The 25,033-nt window shown below is 43.1% G+C and overlaps 1 long non-coding RNA gene across 1 annotated transcript in view; it reads left to right on the plus strand.

Moving 5' to 3' along the window:
• LOC144819798 (uncharacterized) overlaps positions 1-24,371 on the plus strand; it is a 335,121-nt gene extending 310,750 nt beyond the window's left edge. Inside the window, exon 4 of the long non-coding RNA XR_013607571.1 lies at positions 23,397-24,371. This is a non-coding gene — a long non-coding RNA (uncharacterized LOC144819798). The remainder of the gene's footprint in view (positions 1-23,396) is intronic.
• Positions 24,372-25,033: the final 662 nt, after the last annotated feature.

The following is a 25,033-nucleotide window of genomic DNA, read 5'->3' on the forward strand; positions in this document are numbered from 1 at the left end:
GTGTATCTACAACTTACTCGCTCGTATAGCTTGACACGCTTTCCTTCACCAGGACGACCCCAGCATGCTAAGTTTCGGCAATTTAGCCACCGTACCGCATCACTCACCTTTTAATTCGCCCACTTTTCAATTCCCCCATAAACCCATCACGTCTTTTTTACCGTTATGAGCACCCTCACTACTATTTTAGTCATCCCAACCACTGAACTCTTCACCATTGCTCTAGTATTATCCACGCACACCCTTGACTTTCTGCATGTGTTATCTACTTTCTTTCTCGCATCTTTCTTTTACTGAGGCTCGTTTCCTCTTCTTTCAGTGCTCCTTGACAAAGGGCTGTCCGCCCGAAATGCATCGGAGTCTTCATGTAACGACCACTTGTGGATTTTGCCAAAAATAATTTTTGTTGATATGATGACAGTATCACAAAACTATTCTTCACTTCAATCTAAATAAACATCTATGTTTAAGACAATGGAATCAATTGTTTGATCCTCCCCGGTGTGCCCCTTTGGGATGTATCCGCATGTTTTGCGCACATGACTCTTTCTACTATTCTATAGGCGTTTGGACGGAAACGCCTCCAAAGAGTGCACCCAACCGTTTAATTCTGCTTGGAAAATTCCAATAAGCCTGCTGTGCACCCTCTACCCTCACCTAGACACAGCAAACACATCTGCAGAGATGCCTAACATTGCTGCATGTGTCCTGAGTTTGTCAAAAGGACACTCTCGGGTTCGGCCCCCTCAGGAACAGATGATCTTACCCCAGCTCCCACCTACCAAGGTCAGAGACTTTTAGTATTCACTGTCTCTGCACTTAGTTCGGGGGAAAGGGAAAGTGGAAGACAAAACAAGAGAGACACGCTTCTTTGGCCCTGGATCCTTCTTCTAGACTTCAGTGGGAACTCTGAAAGGTAAAGCGCAACATTACTCTTCCTAAAAACTGGGAGCACCTTCTACTCGCTACAACTACTTCCTATATATAATCTTACCAGTTTTCATGTAGAAGCTATCTACTCTCCATTTCTGTTTTGTCTATTGTAGCAACTCATGTATCTAATTCACTGGAAGAACACCTGGTGCAATTAATTCTGACAGTTGTATTGGGTAGTGTAACTGTGCCAGCTATAGTTCTTCTTTACGTGAATTTATCAGTCTTTTAATAGTCAGTCACTTTTTACTCATTCACCATGCTTTACAGTAAGTCTTTAATTTTGTTTTGAGTTCAATTGTTTGACTTCTTCTGTAACTATTAAACTGTTCTCAGTTTCTATACAATTCTCTGATAACCTTTGCCATCAAATTTTACTTTAGTCTCTCTCAGAAGCTCTCGTGGGTTCCGTATGCCATTGGGTCACAGCGAGTTAAGGCATCACTTGAGAACTCCTAGCCTCTGGGTCACAGCGAGCCGGCAATTGGAAAGAAAATTGAACATGCTTACTTGGTGATTCTGAGCTCTTCTCTTGACTGAAGAAGCTCTTGGATTCTGTGTCCTTCTGGTCCTTGAAGACAGAGATAGCTGAATTACTTCACCTTAAAACTCCTAAGATGTGAATGCTGAGGAAAAAAGAATGGAGTAAATTACATTGTCCAGAAACAACACTCAAGAGTGTCTCACATTCTTACTTCCCTCAAGATAGAACTGCGCTAACAAAATACAAGGTTTTCTGTGAGGCAAAACGGAATTTCCATTGAGGACGCTCGCAGCAAAAGTCCTGTCAGGCTGATTCTACAGTTAATGTGCGCTGCGCACTATCGCGCATGCGTGTTACTCAAACACTTTGAGCTAGAAGAGGAACAACTAGACCGCGCACCACTACCAGAAGTGGGAGCAGTCAAAAGTTCCTTCAACATGGCGGAACGCTGCAGTTTTAGTAGCACAATCCGGAGAGAGGATTTCCAGCACGGATCTCGTCGCTTCCACAGCGGACCCTTGAACACAGGTAAGTTCGTAGAGGCCCTGACAGGTCCACATGAGCCCAGATAGGGGGTTCCTGACAGTACTCCCCATGAAAAAACGTCCCCCAACCTGGATTTCGTGGGGTTGGCTTTATGAAATTCCTGAATTAATCTTGAAGCATGAATGTTAACATAAGGCTCCCAAGATCTCTCTTCGGGACCAAAGTTCTTCCAATCAATCAGATAATTTAACTTGCCTTTCCTATAGGTGGAGTCTAAAATGTTATGTACTTCGAACTCTTCACCAGACTCTACCTGAATAGATTTAGGTTTTGGACTTGCCCTTAAATTAGGTGGACTTTTCTTTAACAAAGAAACGTGAAATGTGGGATGAACCTTAAGATATGAAGGTAGATGTGCCTTGACAGTCACTGGATTCAACATCTTTTCTACCTTAAATGGGCCAATGAATCTGGGCCGAAATATCCGATTTACTTTCAACTTAAGATTTTTTGTTGATAACCAAACTTTGTCTCCTGACTTGAAAATCGTTCCTACTCTTCTTTTCTTGTCTGCATGTCTCTTACAGGATTATTTTGTCTTATCCAGATTAACTTTAACTCGTGCCAAAGAATCCTGCATTTCAGATATCTACTGCTGCCACGGGACCTTCTTCCTTCTCTGAAATCAAACTAGGATGTCTCCCATAGTTTACTTAAAAAGGAGAATTCTCTGTTGAAGAATGTGTTGCATTATTGTAAGCAAACTCCGCAGCCCAGACTAAATCTGCCCACTCAGTCTTTTGATCCAAAAGATAAAGTCGGAGGTATTGCTCAAGCTCTTGATTTACCCTTTCTGTCTGGCCATCTGTTTTCCGGATGATAGCTAGTGGAGAAACGAGTGTCAATTCCCAATTTTTGTGTAAAGGCCCTCCAAAAATATGAAACAAATTCTGTGCCTCGGTCTGAAACTAGAACTTTGGGAATTCCATCCAACATCACCATGTGTTGAGAAAAAAGTTGAGCCGATTGCATAGCATTTGGAGTCTTTTTCAAAGGAACAAAATGCGCCATCTTTGAAAAGACATCTACAAAAACCAGAATGGTAGTATAACCTTGACTTGGAGGCAAATCTACAATGATATCCATGGATACTGTGTGCCAAGGATGAGGTGGAGTTGTGAGGTGCATTAATTTCCCTTGTGGGGATCTTGGATCAGTTTTTCTTCTTATACATTTCTCACAAGTGGTCACAAATTTTCGTATCTGTGGTTTCATGTCTGGCCACCCAAAAAATTTCTCTACCAACTCTGTGGTCTTATGGATTCCTTTGTGACCTGCAAGTAAATTGTCATGACAAGACTCCAGTGCCTTTTCTCGAAGTTCTTTAGTAGGAAGAAATAAACGATTGCTCTGATAAGGTAGACCATTCTTAATTTCTCTGTCTTCAACTTCCTGAGCCCATTTCTCCATCTGTTGAGCTGTCATGGCCTTTTGAATCTTGTCCACCATTTCCAAAGTGTTGGTGACTACAATGATTTTCTCTTCCGGGATGATGTTCTGTAACTCTCTGTCAGATTCCAAAGAGTTGGAACCTATTCGAGATAAAGCGTCAGCTTTAACATTGCTCCATCCAGGTCTGAAGGTAATCACAAAATCAAAATCAGCAAAAAATAAAGACCATCTTAATTGTCTGACTGTTAAAGTGCGAGCTGATTTGAGGAATTGCAAGTTCCGATGGTCGGTAAACACAGTAACTTTGTGTTTAGCACCCAACAAATAATGTCGCCATTCTACAAATGTACATTTTACCACCAATAATTCTTTATCTGCAATTGAATAGTTGCATTCTGGAGAAGTCAATTTTCGGGAGTAGTAAGCCACTGGATGTAACTGGCCAGTAGTGGGATGCCGCTGAGACAAACTTCCCCCTATGGCAACATCTGAGGCGTCTGCTTCAACATAAAATGGTTCTTCAGGTCTTGGATGCAAAATTGGAGCTTGGGTGAAGGATTGCTTTAAAAATTTGAAGGCTTCTTCAGTTTCTGTTCCTCAAACAAATTTGACTCCCTTTTTTAACAATCGAGTGATAGGAGCAACCTTCTGAGAGTATTCCGGAATAAACCTTCGATAAAAATTTGAGAATCCCAGAAAAATTTGAATCTCTTTCACTGATGTTGGAGATGGCCAATCTTGAACAGCTTTAACTTTGGCTGAGTCCATACTCACTCCTTCAGGTGATAATATGAACCCTAAGAATTGCACATGATTTACACGAAAGCACACTTCCCCAATTTTAAGTACAGATGATTCTCTAACAGCTTGGTTAAAATGGCTCTTACATGTTGGGTGTGCTCCTCAACATTGTTTGCGAAAATCAAAATGTCATCGATGTAAACAACAGCGAACTCGGTCCAAAAATTCTCCCGAAAAATCATTCACAAAATGCTGAAAGGCAGCGGGAGCATTGCATAACCCATATGGCATGACCTGGTATTCGAATATTTATTTATTTATTTATTATGAAGCTTATAAAGCGCGCGGCTACCCCCGGCGGGGGTGTCCCGGCGCTACAGACTGCAAGCAGGAGAGAAATGAACTGGTTATGAGATGGTAAACAGCCAGGTTTTCAGTTTGCTTCAGAACAAAGGCTCCGAGTCAATGAACCTAAGATCAAGAGGGAGGCTGTTCCAGAGTTTAGCTGTTACTACGCTGAAAGCTCTGCCACCACTCCTGGCACGACAGTATCTGGGTACCACCATGAGGCGCAGGCTGTTCGATCTCAGGGATCTGACAGAATGGGACAGTTTGAGGCTTTTTCTCAAGTATCCAGGGCCTAGCCCATTGAGGGCATGGAAGGCAAGGATCAAAGCTTTGAACTGGATGCGACGGGCAATGGGAAGCCAATGCAACTTCTTCCGGTATGAAGCAACCGAGTGGCGAATGGGAATATTGCCAATCAGTCTCGCCGCAGCATTTTGAACTATTTGCAGACGGTCAATTTGGTACAGGGGGGCGCCCGCATAGAGACTATTGGCATAATCTAGATGCGATGTAATTAGGGCATGAACAATGGTTTTGCGGGAATCCAAAGGGAGGTAAGGGAAGATCTTCCTGATCATACGTAATTTGCCGAAGCAAGCTGCTGTGACCTTGTTGATTTGTGATTTGCAGGACAGTGCATTATCAGATTGAAAGCCCAGGTTTCGGGCTGTCTGGACTGAGAGCGGAGGAGGATTCAGTACAGTTGGCCACCATTGGATAGCAGGCAGCACGGTTTTCTGATTAAAAAACAAAACCTCTGTTTTGTCGGTGTTCAATTTAAGGTGGTTAGAGGTCATCCAGGAGCAGATGTTGCTGAGGCAGTGGCGAAAATTGATGAAATTGGTGTCAGAGTGATCTCTAAATGAAAACACAAGCTGAGTATCATCAGCGTAAGAGATCACTCTGACCCCTCCAGGATTCCACCACATTTGCCAATGGAGCCAGATAAACATTAAAAAATAGGGGGCTCAAGGCAGAGCCCTGAGGCACTTCGCACAAAAGAGGTTTACCATCTGATTCAAAAGGTCGCAGAAAGACCTTCTGAGTCCGACCTGTGAGGAAAGTTCTGATCCAGGTCAGCACAGTACCTCCGATTCCCACCTGCCCCAGCCGGTACAACAGTATCTCGTGAGATACTGTATCGAAAGTGGCGGATAGGTCGAGGAGGACCAACATGGCCTCCTCGCCCCTATCCACACACTCACGAATAGACTCCGATACTTCTAAAAGAGCGGTTACGGTACTATAGCCCGTTCTAAAACCAGACTGTGAATCATGAAGCAATTGGTTGGATTCTAGGTAGTCTGCCAATTGTTTCTGGGCAGTCTTTTCCAGGATTTTTGCTGGCTTTGGAAGGAGAGAAATCGGACGGTAATTGCAGAATTGCGAGGGATCTGCATCCGTTTTCTTCAAAATCGGAACTAGCATTGCCTGTTTCCATGCCGAGGGGAATTGACCGGTGCATAGCGAGGAATTTCAAATGGAAAGGAGAGGGCAAATCAGTACAGGGGCAAGCTTGCCCATCACCTTAGCAGGAGCAGGGTCAAGCGGCGACCCGGATTTACATTGGACAAGTAAATTTATGGCAGTCTCTGAAGTAAGCTCCTTAAAAAAATTCAACGAGGCGTTCTGAGAGTCAGGGTCACCGGTCGGAGGAGAGGCCAGAGTCGGATTAAATGAAGAGGTTAATTTAATAATTTTATCTTGGAAGTAGTCCGATAACCCGTCGCAGAGTACCTGGCTAGGGGAATTCTGAGCCATCATGGCCGAAGGATTAACAAAGTCCTTCACAATTTTAAAAAGAGTTTTAGTGGAGTTCTATGCATTTTTAATTTGCTGGGTAAAAAAGTCTCTCATCGAGGACCGTTTTAATTTTTGGAATTTGTTCAGAGCAGTCTTGTAAATCATTTTTGACTCAGCGTCATAGGTCTGCCGCCATTTGCGTTCCAACTGTTTACATCGGCTCTTTTCCTCACGCAAAGCGGGGGAGAACCAGGGTGCAGAGGGCCTAGATCTCGTGGAAGTGACAGGTTTTAATGGGGCATTATCCTCAATAGCCGCTAAGAGAGCGGAATTGTATTTCAACACTTCTTCATTAAGGTCCTTAGAGAGAGGGTTAACCTGGTAGAAGAAGCGAGGATCAATGGCATCACATGTGACTTTGTGCCATTTTCTCCCTAATTCCCCATTAAGGGTAGAAGGAATGGGTAGTGTGGGGATCGTAAAATCAAACGGAAGGAGAAAGTGGTCCAACCAGGTCAGGGGGAGTGAGGGGAGGGTGGAGATACCAGGGTGATTAGAAAATATCAAATCAAGAGTGTGACCTGCTGTGTGAGTCGGGCCCTGAACTAATTGGGATAAGGTTAGTCCATTCAAGGTCTCTATTAACTGGGACGCTTGTGAACAAGAGGGATTGTCAACATGCAAGTTGAAGTCTCCTAGTACAGTAAAGTGTGCATGTCTGAGGGAGAGGTCCGCTATCATGTGCAAAAGAGTGACTAATGATGAAGCAAGAGCATTGGGGGGATTGTAGACTAAGATGCCAGCCAGAATCGTAGTGGCCGAGTCCATGATTGTAAAATACATGGCTTCAATAAGTCCTATATTGGTTAGTTTCTTAGCAGTCAACATTAGGTGTGATTTTAAAATAATGGCAAGGCCACCCCCGGTTTTAGCATTATCACGATTGATATCCACTAGTCGGTAACCAGAAAGAGTGGCTAAGTGAATATCGGGTTTAGAGGTATCTTTAATCCATGTCTCTGTGAGAAATAACATGTCCCAGGCATAGGTATCGAGTGACATCCAGATCTCACTAGCGTGACGAGGAAGGGAGCGGCAATTGATCAAAGCAGCCTTTAACATCTGAGGGTGGCTCGGGCATTTCGCCAACTTCGAAGGCTGAGGGAGCCGTGTCATCCAAGGGGCGAGCGTAAGCTCACAAAGTGCGCATTTGAAAGGACGGTCCTCTAGGCTGAAAGGGTTGCAGTGGGCAGCTGGTGCGCAGATACCTTGTCTCATCTCAAGTAGCTGGGTTCTAGACCAGCAGAACTTTGTGGCCAAAATGACAGGGGGACCGGCGCTGGGCGCGTGCCAGGCGCGGACGGGTGCAGACGAGCTTGCCTTAGGCGCGCCCGTTGCGCCCGCCCGCTGCGCGGACGGGAAGTCCTATTGTTTATATCCATCCTAGAGGAGGGTGGGAGGCGTCCAAGAGCTGGACCGCTACCCTGCCTCCCCCTAAGATGGCGGAATTCGCCCTCTGACCCCCGGCGTCAGCGCTACAATCGGCTGATAAACCATATCAAGTGCGAAAAGCCGTTTTCCATTTATCCCCCGGAGCTTCTCTGATTAAATGATATGCTCCTCGTAAATCCAGTTTTGTGTAGATCTTGGCATCTTTCACTTGATCCAGTAACACTGAAATCAAGGGAAGAGGATATCGGTTCTTGACAGTCACCTGATTCAGGGCCCTGTAGTCTATGCAAGCGCGGAGATCTCCGTTTTTCTTTGAAATGAAAAATAGAGGGGAGGAAAATGGGGACTGGGAGGAGCGTATGAATCCATTGGCTAAATGTTGATCCAAATATTCCTTCAAATATCGGTTCTCGGCTTCTGTGAGGGCATAGATATGACTACAGGGCAATACCGCCCCTGGCTCAATCTCAATTTTACAATCATACGGGCGATGCGGCGGTAACTTTTCTGCTTCCTTCTTATCGAACACTGCAGATAGGTCTTGATATTCCGCAGGAATTTCCTTAGTCTCCACAGTACAAATCTGGGCAGGGCAATGATGAACAAAATTTCGGACTGGGGTATCCTCCAATGAACGATTGTGTACACAATAACAATTTTCCTTGCAAAAGGAGGAATTCATTACAATCGTTCTCTTGCTCCAATCAATACATGGGTTGTGTTCTGTCAACCAGGGGAGGCCAAGGATTAACTGAAATTGTGGTGCGTCAATTAAATTGAAGGTGATAAATTCTGAATGCCCTCCTAACCCATTTAACAGAACTAATTCTGTTTTATGAGTAATCGGGCCAGACGAGAGATTGATCCCATCTACTGCCCGAACTACCTCCAAAAACTGTTTTTCCACAAATCGTAGATCTCTCTGCCTAGCATATTTTATGTCGCAGAAGTTTCCAGTTGCCCCAGAATCAATCATAACTAAGACCTCTTTGATTTCTTGATCTCGAAACTTCACAGAACAAATGGCAATTAGATGAGGGGCTGCTGACTGTGAGGTGTTCATGATGTGCTGTTGACTTGGAGCTGACTTTACTGACGCTTCCACCCATGCAACTCAAAGTCAAAGTCAAAGTCAATTTTTTTTTATTTGTGTTGGTACTCGACAGAGGACCACAAATATAACATATAAAACAAAAAAAAAAACAGAAAAATGTATACATCACTGATTAATATAAGAACAACATAGTTTAAAAAAATTTGTAGAAATTATAACATACAAATTCATTCGGAGGGAGTTTGCCCACTGTTAATAGTTCTTTTTCCCTTATTAACCTGCAAGTTCGATATATTGGATCAATATACATAGCACGAGCTACTACTACTTTAGAACTAGGGCAAACAAATAGTAAATGCTCCACAGTCTGCTCGCCCCCTTGACATAACGAACAGAGGTAGGAGGATTCCCCAGCTGACCATTTTGATTTATAGGATTGCACAGGTAAAATCCCTATTCGTAACATCAAGATCACCCTCCTTGCACTATGAGTAAGGGAAAACCCGATGTAAGGCTGGATATGTTTATACTCTAAGAGGTCAGTAAATGATTTGAAAGTCTTTAGTTTATTGCTATGCGCAAAGTCCAAATCAAAACTCAACCTAGGTGTAAAACATTTAAGGAAGAGTTTTAATTGCGATACAGACCAGGTGAGTAAAATATCTGTAGTAATTTCAGCCATTTGAAATGCAACTGACATATTCCCTAAAAAAGTTTGCTTAGCTGCTTCTGTGTCAAAGGTTTCTTTATTCAGCAGGGATCGAAGTGTTCCCTCCTTTGCATGGAGGAGGTTGTAGGCCCACCTAATGATGTTGGCCACAGCCGTGGCATAAGCGCTTGTTATTGCAAATTCTAGCCTTAGAACTTGTACTGGTGTTGCAACTGGGACCTTCATCATTCTTTTCAGGATTTTCCCCTCCTGGCGATCCATGAAGCCCCATTGTTTTATAGGGATATATTCCGTAGCATACGATAGGACTGCAGGAATTTTCACTTTATATATTTTTAATAATGAGGAAAAATGCCTGCTCCCAGTGGCACTATAGAGTCTTGAGAGTGCTCCAGCATGTAAATCAGATTTCTTTATTAATTTATCTATATGCTTTGTGTTTGTTAGATTCTTTGACAGAATCCTACCAAGGTATATATATTCATTTTCTTCATCAATCTTTTCTCCTCCTATCCTCCAGTTGTATTTGACACTTTTCCTCCTCCCAGAGAAGGCTACAACTTTTGTTTTCTTTACATTCGGGATTAAGAAATTTTCGTTTGAGTATTGAGACAAGATGTCAAGAGAATTTTGCAGACCAAATGGTGTGAGATCAAACATAACTATATCGTCCGCATAAAGCAACGAATGGATACTTTGTTTGTTTATTTTCGGAGGCAGGCTTGAGCCCTGCTGTAACTGATTTGGCAGGTCGCTGAGGTATAACGAAAATAGCATAGGGGCTAGGAGACAACCCTGTTTGAGACCATTCTCTGTATTTATTCTTTTCGTTAAACCTTTTTCGCCCCCCATTTGGACTTGACACCAAGTTGTAGTGTGGAGGCTTGTTATAACCTGTAGAAGATGTTCGTTGATTCCACCCATGCAACTCCTTCTACAGGCGAAGCCGATCTTTTACCAGTTGTGAGGTCTTGGGCTTTTTTGGACACTCTTTGACAAAATGTCTCGACAACCAACAATATAGACATAGCTGGGAACTTCTTCGTCTCTCCTTCTCCTCTTTAGATAAAGGTACTCTGATTGATCCAATTTGCATCGGCACTTTAGCAGACAGTCCTTCTGAACTTTTATGGCCTTCCGATTTTACTCGATCAAGTCGTGGAGAAGGAGGATGAAATTCACTCTTTCTCTCATGTCGCCGCTCACTTAATCGATGATCAAGCTGCAAAACTAAATCAATAAGTTCCGAAACCTCAGTAGGTCTTTGAGGAATTTGTGACAGTGGATCCTTAAGCTCATCTCGCAGACCTCTATAAAATATGGTTGCTCTTTTCTCCTCAGGCCAATTCGTTTCCACCATTAGCTTGTTAAAATTCGCTAGATGTCCAACTAAATCTCAATTTCCCTGCTTGAGATCTAGCAGTTCGTTATCTGTTGCCTGGGAAGCAGAACATCGATCAAATATTCGAGCAAACTCTACCTTGAAGTTCTCATAGTTAAACGTTATTGGATCATTTTTGGTGACCAAAGACATTGACCATGCAGCTGCATCTCCGGTCGGATACGACAAAATGAAAGCCACTTTTGCCTTATTATCTGCAAAGATACCAGGGCGACATAAAAAATGTAGAGAACACTGCGTTAAAAAAATCTGGGCCTTAATAGGATCTCCACCATACCTCTCAGGAGGAGCTAAAGGAATGATGGGCGAGATGGCATGAATTACCCGAGTGGAAATGTCAGAGGGGAAGGGTGAAGTGTGGGTGATGAAACCCCTTTAAAGACTGACCCTGTGGCAACCAAATCATCAAGTCTCTGACGAGTTTGGATGGACTCCTGACTAGACCTCCTAACCTCCTCCCTCAGTGCCTTATTTAATTCTAAGGTATTATTCAATTGCTCTTGCATGCTGTTTAGAACATTTGTTAGGGCTTTTAAATCCAAACCTTCCGCCATACTGCTCGGGAGGGGGCCAGTAACCTCAATTAAGAGGAGGGCACTTCAATCTGTCAAAAGGATACTCTTGGGTGCGGCCCACTCAGGACCAGATGATCTTACCCCAGCTCCCACCTACAAAGGTCAGAGACTTTTAGTATTCACTGTCTCTGTAGTTAGTTCATGGGAAAGGGAAGTGGAAGACAAAACAAGAGAGACTCGCTTCTTGGGCACTGGCTCCTTCTTCTAGACTTCAGTGGGAACTCAGAAAGGTAAAGCGCAACATTACTCTTCCTAAAAACTGGGGGCACCGTCTACTCTCTACAACTACTTCCTATATATACTCTTATACTCTTAGCAGTTTTCGTGTAGAAGCTAGCTACTCTCCATTACTGTTTTGTCTATTGGAGCAACTCATAGTATCTAATTCACTGGAAGAACACCTGTTGCAATTGATTCTCACAGTTGTATTGGGAAGTGTAACTGTGCCAGCTATAGTTCTTCTATACCTGAATTTATCAGTCTTTTAATAGTCAGTCACTTGTTACTCATTCACCATGCTTTACAGCAAGTCTTTAATTTTGTTTTGAGTTCAATTGTTTGACTTCTGTAACTATTAAACTATTCTCAGTTTCTTTACAATTCTCTGATAACCTTTGCCATCAAAATTTTACTTTAGTCTCTCTCAAAAGCTCTCATGGGTTCCAGATGCCATTGGGTCACAGTGAGTTAAGGCATCACTCGAGAACTTCTAGCCTCTGGGACACAGCGAGCCAGCAATTGGAAAAAAAAACTGAACACGCTTACCTGGTGATTCTGAGCTCTTCTCTTGACTAAAGAAGCTCTTGGATTCTGTGTCCTTCTGGTCTTTGAAGGCAGAGATAGCTGAATTACTTCACCTTAAAACTCCTAAGATGCGAATGCTGAGGAAAAAAGAATGGAGTAAATTACATTGTCCAGAAACAACACTCAGAGTGTCTCACATTCTTACTTACCTCAAGATAGAACTGCGCCAACAAAATACAAGGTTTTCTGTGAGGCAAAACGGAATTTTCACTGAGGACGCTCGCGGCAAAACTCCTGTCAGGTTGATTCTTCAGCCTGACAGGAGCGTGCCGCGCGCTAGTTGCGCATGCGCATTACCCAAACACTTCGAGTTAGAAGAGGAACAAATAGACCGTGCACCACTACCAGAAGTGGGAGCGGCCAAAAGTTTCTTCAACATGGCGGAACGCTGCAGTTCTCATAGCACAATCGGGAGAGAGGATTTCCAGCACGGATCTCGTCGCTTCCACAGCGGACCCTAGAACACAAGTAAGTTCGTAGGGGCCCGCACAGTTCCACATGAGCCTAGATAGGGGTTCCTGACAGAGTTCCACTCAGCCCAGGCAGAAGTTTCCAAATTATTACCTACCAAGCATTTTACAGGAAGGTCTGAGCTAACCACAATCTTTGTAGGGCCTGTTACCCCTCCCCATCTGAAATTACCAACTGCCAAGGAATGGTCTGTCTTGACATTGTTAGCATTGGTCACTTCGTACATCTCAACAAGTATGATCTGGTCAGGGTCCACAAGATCCTTTGCTACCAGTGTGACACCTGCTTCCTGCATCTCTATATGCCATGGCCCCCTTACCATTGATCAAAGGCTGTTGTCTGTATTTGCCCAGATTATTGGGGCTTACAAATAGGGAGGCAATCTCTATAACTCCATCACAGACTAGAACAGCCTGAGCTGGAGTTCCGACTAGGCCAGAACCCATCTCAGATCCCAAGGTTAACCATACTATACCCTTGTTCCCTGCACCACCACTTGGAGCTGAACTAGCGGGAACAGTTGCCTTATGGGCAGTGGTGGTGGTAGGGGGATCCTTGGCCCTTGAACAATTGGCATCTCTTGTCCAATGGGATTTCTCATTACACAGGAAGCACCAAGGTCTCTTTTTGCCTTTACATTTGTTAGACTGTGACTCCTCCCCAGATGCAGGTTTTTGGGGCCCTGATGAAGGCTTCTGGTTTTACCCTTTTCCCCACCCTTATCTGAAGGTTTAGCATCATACTTCTTTTGGTCACCACCTGTGGTCTGGTTTTTCTACTTCATCCTGGTTCTGACCCACCTAAGTGCCAGTGTATCAGTGTTATCTGCAATTTGAAAGATATTTTCCTTTCACATTGTGATCGTGGATAATAAGTAAGCTCCACTTTTATATAATTTACTTGCTTGAGTGCAGGGCCACCCCTTGTTCAAGTTTTGTCCAAGTGGCATGCGTGCTATTTCTTTGGGACAGGCGTAATCTTGAAGGAACGTAAAGCAGTTTGTTTTACCAGATATCACCTCTAATAATGCTTAAATGAAAGGATTAGCACACAGTAGTTATATAAAAATATGTATTTATTAATTCAACATTCTATAGTATCCTCTACATGAGGAGAGAACACAAAGCACACAATACGAGATCATTAGAACAGTTGTGAGTAGCACCATAAACAGTTTAAGGACCCTTCTAGGAGGACTTCGAGAAAACCCTTTGGAACTTAAGAGGTTGGAGAGACATCCCACCTGTGGATACCATAGTACCCGAGTTAACTATCCCAGAGGAGCCAGGTGCATAGGTCATGGGGTGGTCTCAGATCCGCCATCATTCACAATGGAGGGCTGCAAAGAAGTACTGCTGCGGTGAAGGTGAAAAGGGTCCGGAGGAATCCAAGCCTGAATTCTTGAAGGAAGGAACCCGAAAGCAGAGGGGACAGAGTCTGGGTCACTTCAGAGTGACAAGGGGCTCGGTAGACGAATGACCTCCGATGTCGGGTGCTTCAGGTGCGAAGAAGGGATGCTTGACTCTGCAGCCACGAGGACCAGGAGATGTCAACGATGACCCAGAGCCAGATGCAAGCTGTCCCACAAAGGAATTTGAGTGCTGAGGAGTCGGTGTCCGGCTGGAGCATCAACAAGCCTAGGCAAAAGATACCCACGCAGGAAGATAAAGCAGATTACAGAGAGGACCAGCAAGGTCCTAGGGACTCACCAAGCAATGTGGAATCAGGGCATGTCTGTAGAAACCAGGAAAGCCCAACAGAAATCAAGATGACCCACAGGCAGAATAACCAGGAGTCGCAAGGGGACCTCGAGCAAGATTGCAAAGCAGATCTCGAATTTCAAGCATTTGTCAATGGAAAAAGAATAAAGAATGTATTTACCTACAATCAAAATTTACCAAAGTTATCTTCAATTGGGAAGATATTTTCCCTTCATATTGTGATTGTGGATAATAAGTAAGCCTACACTTTTATATAATTTACTTGCTTGAGTGCAGGGCCACCCGTTGTTCAATTTTGTCCAAGTGGCATGCATGCCATTTATTTGGGACATATGAAGGTCATGTCCCATGCCCTTTGCACCAATTTGTAGAACAGCAAATATTGCCTAGATAGGGTATCTTGACTGTTGCAGGATCTTCAGTCTTAATCCTTTCTGTTTTTTGAGGTTTTTGCAAGATTGCAAAGCACCAGCTCATGGAGCACTCTGTGCCAGAAGGCCGGAGTTCTTTAGTGCAAATACTGCTCAGGGTCAGGACTACACGGAGTCCAATGCACAAGCTCCTTAATCATCAACAAGCATATGCAACTGAAAATGGATGTGGTGCACAGGGGTTCAGATTATGCAGTCCCCATGAGGGATACTGGCCTCAAACCTGCTGAGAGGGCAGATCATCCTCAGGGACCTTCAGAAACATACCTTCTATGTTGCAGAAATCTTCGGAGTCCGCAGGACCCTGGGAGTTGGAGACTGGTCAGTTGTGTTGAGGTGCCTGTTAGTGTAGGGAGTGACTCCTCTACTCCAAGGGAGATTCTTCATTTGTACTTTGTGCACCACAGGTCCTGCTCAAAGCCTGTATGGAGAAAGGGCACAGACAAAGCTTTGGATGGAGAGGGGGATAAAGTCAGGCCCAGTCTAAGTCCAGCGAAGTCCAGAGTGTCCAGACGGTCAAAGATCAGTGGTTTCTTCTTGTAGAATCTTGTCCACATAAAATCTAAAGTCTTACAGCCAGGTAAGTCCTTTTTGTACCCACAGGAAAGGGTTGGACAGATTCAGGGGACCCTCGTAGGGGAGGGTCAGGACAGAAGGGTGCTTACACCTATGTCCTTTGTCCACTTTCGCGCCGGAGCAGGAGCTAATGGCTCCCAGAAATGGTTTGAGCTGGAAGACGCCGCCGCCCGCATTTCGCGCGCCAGGAGGCGCATAAGACACTGCTTGGCCCCGGTGGAGTGGGGATTATCATTTGTCGGGGGGCTTACCTTGTGGGCCACTCTCCTCTACGCTGACCGTTTGTCTCCCTCTCGCCGCCGCACCAGTATCACCGAGCGGCCGCTGTGTGGAGGGAGGCCAGGAAAACTACACTTCCCAGGCAGCCTAGCGGCGGAAGGCGCCGTGCCCGCATTTCACGCGCCAGGAGGCACATAAGACACTGCTTGGCCCCGGTGGAGTGGGGATTATCATTTGTCGAGGGGCTTACCTTGTGGGCCACTCTCCTCTACGCTGACCGTTTGTCTCCCTCTCGCCGCTGCACCAGTATCACCGAGCGGCTGCTGTGTGGAGGGAGGCCAGGAAAACTACACTTCCCAGGCAGCCTAGCGGCGGAAGACGCCGCCGCCGGCATTTCGCGCGCCAGGAGCTGCATAAGACACTGCTTGGCCCCGGTGGAGTGGGGATTGTCATTTGTCGAGGGTCTTACCTTGTGGGCCACTCTCCTCTACGCTGACCGTTTGTCTCCCTCTCGCCGCCGCACCAGTATCACCGAGCGGCCGCTGTGTGGAGGGAGGCCAGGAAAACTACACTTCCCAGGCAGCCTAGCGGCGGAAGACGCCGCCGCCCGCATTTCGCGTGCCAGGAGGAGCATAAGACACTGCTTGGCCCCCGCGTCGCGGGTACGCGCGTGGGCAGCACCGGGAGAAGCCCGGGACAAGGGCGGGACAGTCTGTGACAGTCCGGGACAGGAGGAGACTGGGCTGGGCCACAGACTTTGACTGTTTCGTGCCACTGCCCTCGGTGTCCCCGTACAGTGAGATCGTTACTCATTATTATATTACTAATTATTGTAGTAAATAACTGTGTGATCAGACACTTACTGCTTTAATTATTTAACAAGCTCGGTAGTAGCAAAAGATTGTATAGCCAGATTAAATCATGTCTAAATCCAAAAGTGAGAAGGTTATAGTGAGGGCAGGTGCCATTGATAATTACATGGTTAAAATGGTAAATAAAATTAATAACGACAGGAGAGCCTCCTTAGGTAGAGAGGGGCCACTTGATGTAGCCCTAGATGTTACTACTATTGTGGTGGAACCACTGGAAGATGACCTTTCTGGGATGGGCTCGCAGGCTGTTATAACAGAGGATGCCCAGGTTCACCCAGAGTCGCATGTCGAAGATCTAAACATATCTTCTAGTGAAACAGAGGAAGTCCCACCAACCTCCAGACCAATAAGATCCTGCAGGAAACAACAAAGCAAACGTGGGGGAAAGTGTAGTAAAAAAAGGGCTGATACCTCTAAACCCGCTAAACATATCCTTGATGTGGCTACCATCCGGCAGGAAGGAAGCAATGCAGCGAGTTTTAACTTAAACTCAGAGCAGTTTGAGCTACTGGTCCACTCTCTGGCAGCTAAATTTGAAGCCAAACTAGAAGAGTATGTTCAACCCCTAGTGCTCAAACTGGATACTCTTGTGGCAGAAGTAAAGAGGATAGGAGTGCTTTTAGAAAAACAACTGGCTCTGACGGACAGAGTAAAAACTACCGGGGAGGGTCCAGTTGGAGTAGAGAAGGAAGTCATGGTTGTTAACCAGCAGAAACCTTCTCAGCCCATAGCTAGAACTAATGCAGGCATACCCGTCCCTTCTTCCTTAACTAGCGCAGACTCACAAACTCAACCAGGTCCAGAGGGAAGATTAGGAAGCAGTCAAGGGAAGAGAAGTATATTTATAGATCTTCCGCCTGACAGCGCCCCTTATGTAGTGGTTTTAACCAATGTACCACTCTCGGAACCCCGTTCTGCCCAGCTAACCGAGGAAACACACAAATCTCTAAAAAACAAAACCGTGTCATGGTTGAATAGGAGCTGAGGCTTTCCAACAAAATTTGCCACAGAAATTATATCAACCAGAAGGGCAAACTGGATTGGGCCATCTAGGAAGACCTGTAGCGGGGAATGCATAATTGTAAATTTTAGACACCCACAACATGTCGCTACAGTTTTGTTAAGGGCAGCCTCTATGTCGTTTGACGCAAATAGTATGTGTGTGTGCCCCTTAGGGTACTTTTACTCACATCTAAGTAGAATCCCTCCACAAAGTGCGAGAATGAGACCTTTTACACTATCCACACCTTTCGAGTCCAGGCCCTTTGGATCTCCGCAGGGCTGTGGGGGAGATAATTACTTTAAATTTGGGTCTAACCTTGTCACGCATAATAGATTTGATGCACTATCTGGATTAGAGTTGTGTGATTGACGTGAGGGTTGTGAGGGTTTGGGGGGGGAGACATCTGCAGTTAGGGAACATTTGGAGCCTGAAGAAAACATATCAAGGCCTAAAACTACCTGTCATAAACCTGAAAGCATAAGTAAAATTGTGGGGGACAAGGGAAAGATGTTAAGCTGGAATGTTGCTGGTCTACGTTCCAAAAGGGATGATAGTAACTGGCTAAACCTTGTGAAACAATATGACATTGTGGCTCTCCAAGAGACATGGGATAATGACTGTGACTTTTGGATTGATGGTTTCACATCCTATTTTGTCCCCGCATTGAGGTCGCTTACTGGGAGAGATAGAGGGGGCCTTATGATCTTGGTCTCTGTGAACATAAGGGGAAGAGTAAAAAGAGTTGACTGTGCTTCCCATAACTTTCTTATTTTGGAAATAAGTTTGGCGAATAACACAAAACTAATCCTGGTGAATTGTTATAATTCGCAGCAAGGGGATTCTCCTAATGAGCATCTTAATTTGTTGTCTGATTTTTTAAATTCCTATAAGGAAAAGCAAAGCACTTTTTGCCATTATATTTTGTTGGGCGATTTTAATGTACATCCTTGTAGTCTAAATTGTCAAATTATTGATATTGATGGACCAGATCTTATATGCCCTCAGCATTTTAAGCATAATTCTAAAGGGGAAGCCCTGGAGATACTCCTGTCCAACAATGATTTTTTTGAGGCAGGGTTCTTCGATAAGAGTGTTCGTACCCCGACGTATGTAGCTAGGGACTGTGAGTCAATAATAGACTATATATTTCTTTCCTCGGGACTTTGAAAATATGTACTTTTTTATAATGCTATACACACCACGTTCAGTGACCACAATCCGGTGGTGATTGAATTGATAAATGGATTTTCCTTATTAAATAAAACTGATTCGCCACAGGTTGTAGCTGAGGTAAAAACCAAAGATCAGGGCAGAAGATTAAATTGGAGTAAGGTTACCCCAGAAGACTTCTTCCATATTATTACGACAAAGGCTGCGCAGGAACTAAACATATGTGAGGATCCACACTTCTGTGGGGGGGATGTAATTACTTCATATGAAGCCATTTGTTCTCAAGTGGCTAAAGAACTCACAATAAATAGCAAAGAAGGGAAAAGTAAACCTGTACTGGGCTGGTTCAATCATAAATGTACTAAAGCACATAATCTATTAAAAAAGGGTCTAAACGATCGGCCAAGGAATAAAGGTTTAGTTGCTCAGCTTAGGAAGGAGTACTCAAGAGTCGTCCTGGCACGGAAAAATGAAATAAAACAAGAAGCGTGGGCTGATCTAATGGATAAAGCGACATTGAAAGATAGCGCCAAGTTTTGGTCTATAATTAATACTCCCTTGTTCTCTGGCAATCTGAACTCTGCATTGGAATTAAATATTGCAGAGGAGGATTGGTTAAGCCATTTTAAACAAATTTATGGGAGTGATTTAGAGCTGGAAATGTTTGAGGTCCCAATCACCGATCCACCAATTATACCTGTAAATTTTGATATAGCAGAAGTTGTTAAAGCAATAGAGGGCACCGCGGGCCGTAAGGCACCATGCCCTGACGGGGTTCCCTCAGATATGTACAAAGCTAACTCCACTTATTGGGGAAAGATTTTGACTAATGTTATCAATACCTCGGCCATTTCAGGATTCCCTAAGTCATGGTCTCGATCAACTATAATCCCCGTGTTCAAGAAGGGCCAAAGGGGAGATCCCAGATGCTATAGGCCTATATCATTACTTGACTCCTCCTTTAAAATATTGGTAAAGTTATATTAGCAAAGATATCAGACTGGGCTCTGGAAAAAGACATACTGTCCGACGCCCAATATGGTTTTAGAGCTAGGAGGGGCACGGAGGACCAGTGCCTCAATTTACACCTAATAATATCCAAATATACGAGGGCAGCAAGAGGCTCAATTTTCTTGGGCTTTATGGATTTGTCCACGGCCTTTGACCTAGTTAATAGGTCTAGGCTGTGGACCATGCTGTTGGAAATGGGCCTTGACCGGCCCCTCGTGTATTTTTTGGCCGAGTTACATAAAGATCTGAATGCCTCAATAAGGATGACGCAAGAGGGGAAATGTACGGCTAGTTTTAAGTCCGGAAGGGGGTGCGTCAGGGCTGTATCCTGGCCCCCATGTTGTTCACCTTGTACATAAACTCGCTGGAAGCTAATTTGTTAACAGCTACACTCGAAATTCCGCGTATGGGAGGATCACCGGTTCCGGTGCTACTCTATGCGGATGATGCCGTTTTATTGGCAAGGACTCCTTTGGGCTTACAAAGACTGCTGGATTCATTTGGGAACTTTATGAACTCTCTGGACCTAGTGGTCAATAATGGCAAATCACATATTATGTCTCTATGGGCTGGTAAAGGTACCGCTAGATCTTTTTATTGCGGGGAAGAAGAAATCACCAGGGTGAAAGTGTTCACCTATTTGGGAGTTGTCTTTGACGACAGGGGAACGTGGTCATCGCAGCTCTCTATAAAGGCTATATGGGGGTACATTAAACCTGACTGTATACAGACAGAAGAGAATAAATTCTTACGTGCCCTCCTTGGTCTCCCACAATCCACTGTGACCCATTCTGTTCATCTTGAGTTGGGCTTAGGATATATTTCCGATATAATTAAAATAGCCTCAATCCTGTTATGGATTAGAATCTGGTTGAATCCGAATCTTACCTTAAATCATAGGATTCTAAAGGACTGTATTAAACTAGATAGAATGAAGGATATCCAGTGGCTGTTGTATGTAAAAATGTCATCTGAGAAACTGGGGCGCCCTGAGATTTACCTTCATCCTGAATCCTTATGTAAAGCTGACTTAGAGTGGGTTAAGAAAACTTTTGTTAGGCGAAGTGAAGCAGAGCGGGAAGCAGTGGAGCTATGCAAACTATCTGTCAGGACCCACTTCTTGGTAATTTTGTCATTAGCAATGCCATCATATCTGTCTATCGTTTCTAACCCTTTTCACAGATGGCTTTTGACTAAATTCCGTTTCAATCAAATTCACTTGGTACTATGGGATCTGCAGGGTTGGATTAGGCTAGAAGATGTGACCCCGTGTAAATGCGATGATCTCTCCGCCCAAGACACCATGCATTTTATGTTCTTTTGCCCTTTGTTCATGAAGCCAGAAAAAGGTTTATTTTTCCTCTAATAAAAAAGATGGACTTCATACAATGTAAACAATGTAAACCTGCATTATTGTTTCTACAATTGATGGAATCCCCAGAAATTATGGTTAGTGTTGCCAGCTTTCTAGTTGCGTCTGTCAGTACTAGGAGGGTGAGACAGGCAGCTTTACTGGAAATGTCTAATCATAGAACATAAGCTCATGTACATTGACTAGTGGTTTTTAACAATGAATTTGTCTTTTTATTGTTTTTTAATTGTATTTTATATTGTATAATACATTTTATAATGTTTTGTATAGTGTATAGTATACTTTTATGATTTTAATCAATCGAATAAAGTGGTTTTGACTTGACTTGGTTTGAGCTGGACTATGCACAGGGACACCAAATGTGCCCCCAGTGCAGAATTTCAGGCACAAATGTGCCCCCAGTGCAGAATTTCAGGCACTCTCAGAGTGCTCCCACCGAGCCCCAATACACTGAACCCTGTCTGGGAGGTGGTCACACCTCTCTGTGACAGGATGCCTATTGTGCTGCCTTCCTCTGCTCGAGCTTGGCTCAGCAGCAGGAGGGCAGAAATATGTCTCTTTCGGCAGCATCGATTTTGTGCTGTCCGGGTCAGGAAGGATGACACATACCTCAGTCATAATAGCACACAGATATTCAATCTTGACAGAGTGCACCTTACATTAAAAGCTGACACCTAAATCTCTAAGGCTGACTTCAAGTGTACCTTTCCAGAGACTCATATGGAGAAGCATAACCACTAAGCCATTTGCCAACATGTTTTACACCTTACTTTTCTCTTGCAGCTCCATTATTCATTGACAGCTCACAATGTTACGCCTAGCCAAATATGACAGTCAAACTCTTCTCATGTCACTGTTGTAAGTCTCACCATGATTCTCAAGGCCTCAATCTGTGTGCCTGTGTCTCTTTGTGGTGAAATGATACATTAAAAGAAGCCTACAAATACTAGAGTACCTCTGTTTCAAATCACATGCTCTCTAAATTTGTGAAGAAGGTATATGTATTACTTTCTCCTCATTATACAGGGCAGGTGGGTATTGAACTCTGTATTCAAGGGTTTTTGTGACACCTACATAGGTAACAGAAGTCTGGTTCCATGACTGAATGCTCCAGAAGGACGGACAATGTTTGTGCACATGTTTTATAAGCTACATAGTTTTTAAGTTAGGGTCATCAGATGCACAACACATGTCAGAATATATGTAGAAGTAAACCCCTACCTCAGTCATGATAGCACGCAGATATTCAATCTTGACAGAGTTCACTTTCCATTCAAAGCTGACACCTAAATTTATACGGCCTACTTCAAGTGCACCTTTCCAGAGACTCATATGAAGTAGCATAAACACTAATCCATTTGCCATCATGTTCTGAACATCACTTTTCTCTTGCTGCTTCATTCTTCACTAACAGCTCACAATAGAAGCCTATAGATACTACAATTTGTCATTTGCGCACCACATACTCTCAAAACAAAATGTGTGCAGAGGTGTGATAAACTGCATACTTTTAAAAGTGTTTAATGTATATATGATGTTACAAACCAAACTATTACAATGCACACTATTACAACATGATTTTTACAACGCTACTTACTTTACAATGCATGCTAACATGTATCATTGTAATGCATGCATTGTAATGGACTTTTTGCACACAGGGAGTTAAATGGACTGGGAGGCAGGTAAATACATTTGCCAACATGTTTTAAACCTGTTTTCTCTACTTCTTTCATTGCAGACTTAGGAAGCACACATAATAGTATGCACAACCTATTTCAATCTTTATTTCAGTATATATTGGCTCAAACGGTTAAGAATAAGTTAGTACCCAATAATGTAAGGCAGGAAGAGAAAACACACTTGTTGAAGCCTCAAGAGGTGTAGTAGATGTAAGGCCTGTGAATATGTGGAAGAGTATCTCAGAGGGTAAGAACAATTTGAATGAGACATTCAAAATCAGACATGCTGTACACTGTAGAACGGAATATGCCATTTACATGCTTGGGTCTCCATGCCACAAAAAATACATAGGAGATACCAGACTGGAGGTACACAAACGGATACTATAGCACATAAGGGTCATGAGAAACCAGGAAGAGAGTTATCCCACAACAAAACACTTAAAAAGAGCCCTCAAAACAGTGATGCTAGCCTATTGACATACAGTGTGATAGACTGTATTCTGAAAACTCCAAAAGAGGGAACACTGCGAAGATTGGAATCACAATATATATTCTTAGATATGACACTAGAGAGCCCAACGGGCTATATATTGACAAGAAATGTACATACATCTTTAGACACTTTTTACATTTGCTTGAACTATGTCATGTTTTTAGACAACTTTCATTTAGTTTTTTGCACTTCACTAATCTCCACTTTTTATATTTAATCTCATTGCAGGTGTGCTGGCAGGAGGAGAAACAGATAGAGTAATGGCTTTTGAGTAGGAGCTGCACTCATGGAAAACCACGAAGCAATTAAGAATAAGTGTACCATCCACCACTGGCGTTCTTCCTTTCATGACTAATAAAACTGGCCCACAGGGGCCCAATATGTAATAAGGGCACATTCAAATTGTGTCAGTTGTGCAATTTCTTTTTCAAGTAATTTAGAGTAATGTGGTCACACTCAGTCTTACATTACATTAATCTTTGCCCACTATAGCACATTTTTCTCATGTGAATCCCAATATTGTGTTCAAAATGTGAGTTGTTTGGAACTGCCCAGAGATGTTCTATCAGGCATTTATAATTTGTAGGAATGCCATAAATACAATCAAGAATCAACATTATGATGCACTGACGCCATTAAAGTACGCTCACAGATCAATGTTATTGTATCTGTTAAATGTGTTTTACAATATTAAAAAAATGTTGGGTAGCACACAGCACTATGAAATGTGCATATACATACTGTCCTTAGTATTTGTGTTGACTCCATGTTACAAGATGGCAGTGAAGTAAAGGTAATGAAGAGAAGATATACTTTGATGTTCTTGAAATATGCAAGTGAAAGATGCATAAAAAATCAGGTTTTACCATTAAGCTTCTCTGATTCCGCAAACTTATGCTCACAAATCAATTAGCTTATATTAGATGACTGACGTTTGTGCAATGCCTAATTTTGGAATTGACAGCCTTTTGTATCTTTTATATAATAAGATTGCAGCGAAGTGAATGAACTGATGTGTAGTCCTTCGGTTATGTTATTGACTTGGGGAAAAATCTGTATAAATGGTGCACATTGACAAGGTCAGCGCAGTGTCAAAGACTTAACAGCTGAAACGAGTCTGATGCTTACATCTTTGCTGTAATGATTAAAATAATAAAATGGAGTGAAAACAAATGTTACTGGGATGTTACAGTTAGGTACACTTTCTACTGACACAAAACCATAGAAATTCTGCAGCTATATTTATATGTAAATATATATATATATATATATATATTCACTGAAAAAACCTTAGGTTTCAGAGACGTTATAGTTAGAATTTAGCATTTAAAAAACCTTTGAAATTCACTGAAAAAACCATAAGTTTCAGAGACATTATAGTTAGGAATTAGCATTCTTCAATACAGATTGGTATATATATAATAGATATTTAAATTTCAAACAAAACCACATTCACTGGATAATGTCATCAGTGATGTCATTTGAGATGTCATCAGTGATGTCACGGACCATGTCATGAATGATGTAATATGTGACATCATCAGCAGTGCATTGCGGGCGCGCGAGTTATAGTTAGCACAACTAACTATAACGGAGGAATTTCTATGGTTTTCTACGAGTGAAATGTCCAGCTAACTATAACACTCATGAAAACCTAGGTTTTTTTCAGTTAATTTCAAAGGTTTTTTAAATGCTAATTTCTAACTGTATGGTCTCTGAAACCTATGGTTTTTTCAGTGAATTTCAAATGTTTTTTAAATGCAAAGTTTTTAGTGCAATAGTATTTATTTATTTATTTATTTATTTATTAAAAGTTTTGTATAGCGCTAGCTGGACCCGAAGGTATCAGAGCGCTTCACACCAGG

Source organism: Lissotriton helveticus, chromosome 2_1 (genome assembly GCF_964261635.1).
Source record: "Lissotriton helveticus chromosome 2_1, aLisHel1.1, whole genome shotgun sequence".
Classification (NCBI taxonomy): domain Eukaryota; kingdom Metazoa; phylum Chordata; class Amphibia; order Caudata; family Salamandridae; genus Lissotriton; species Lissotriton helveticus.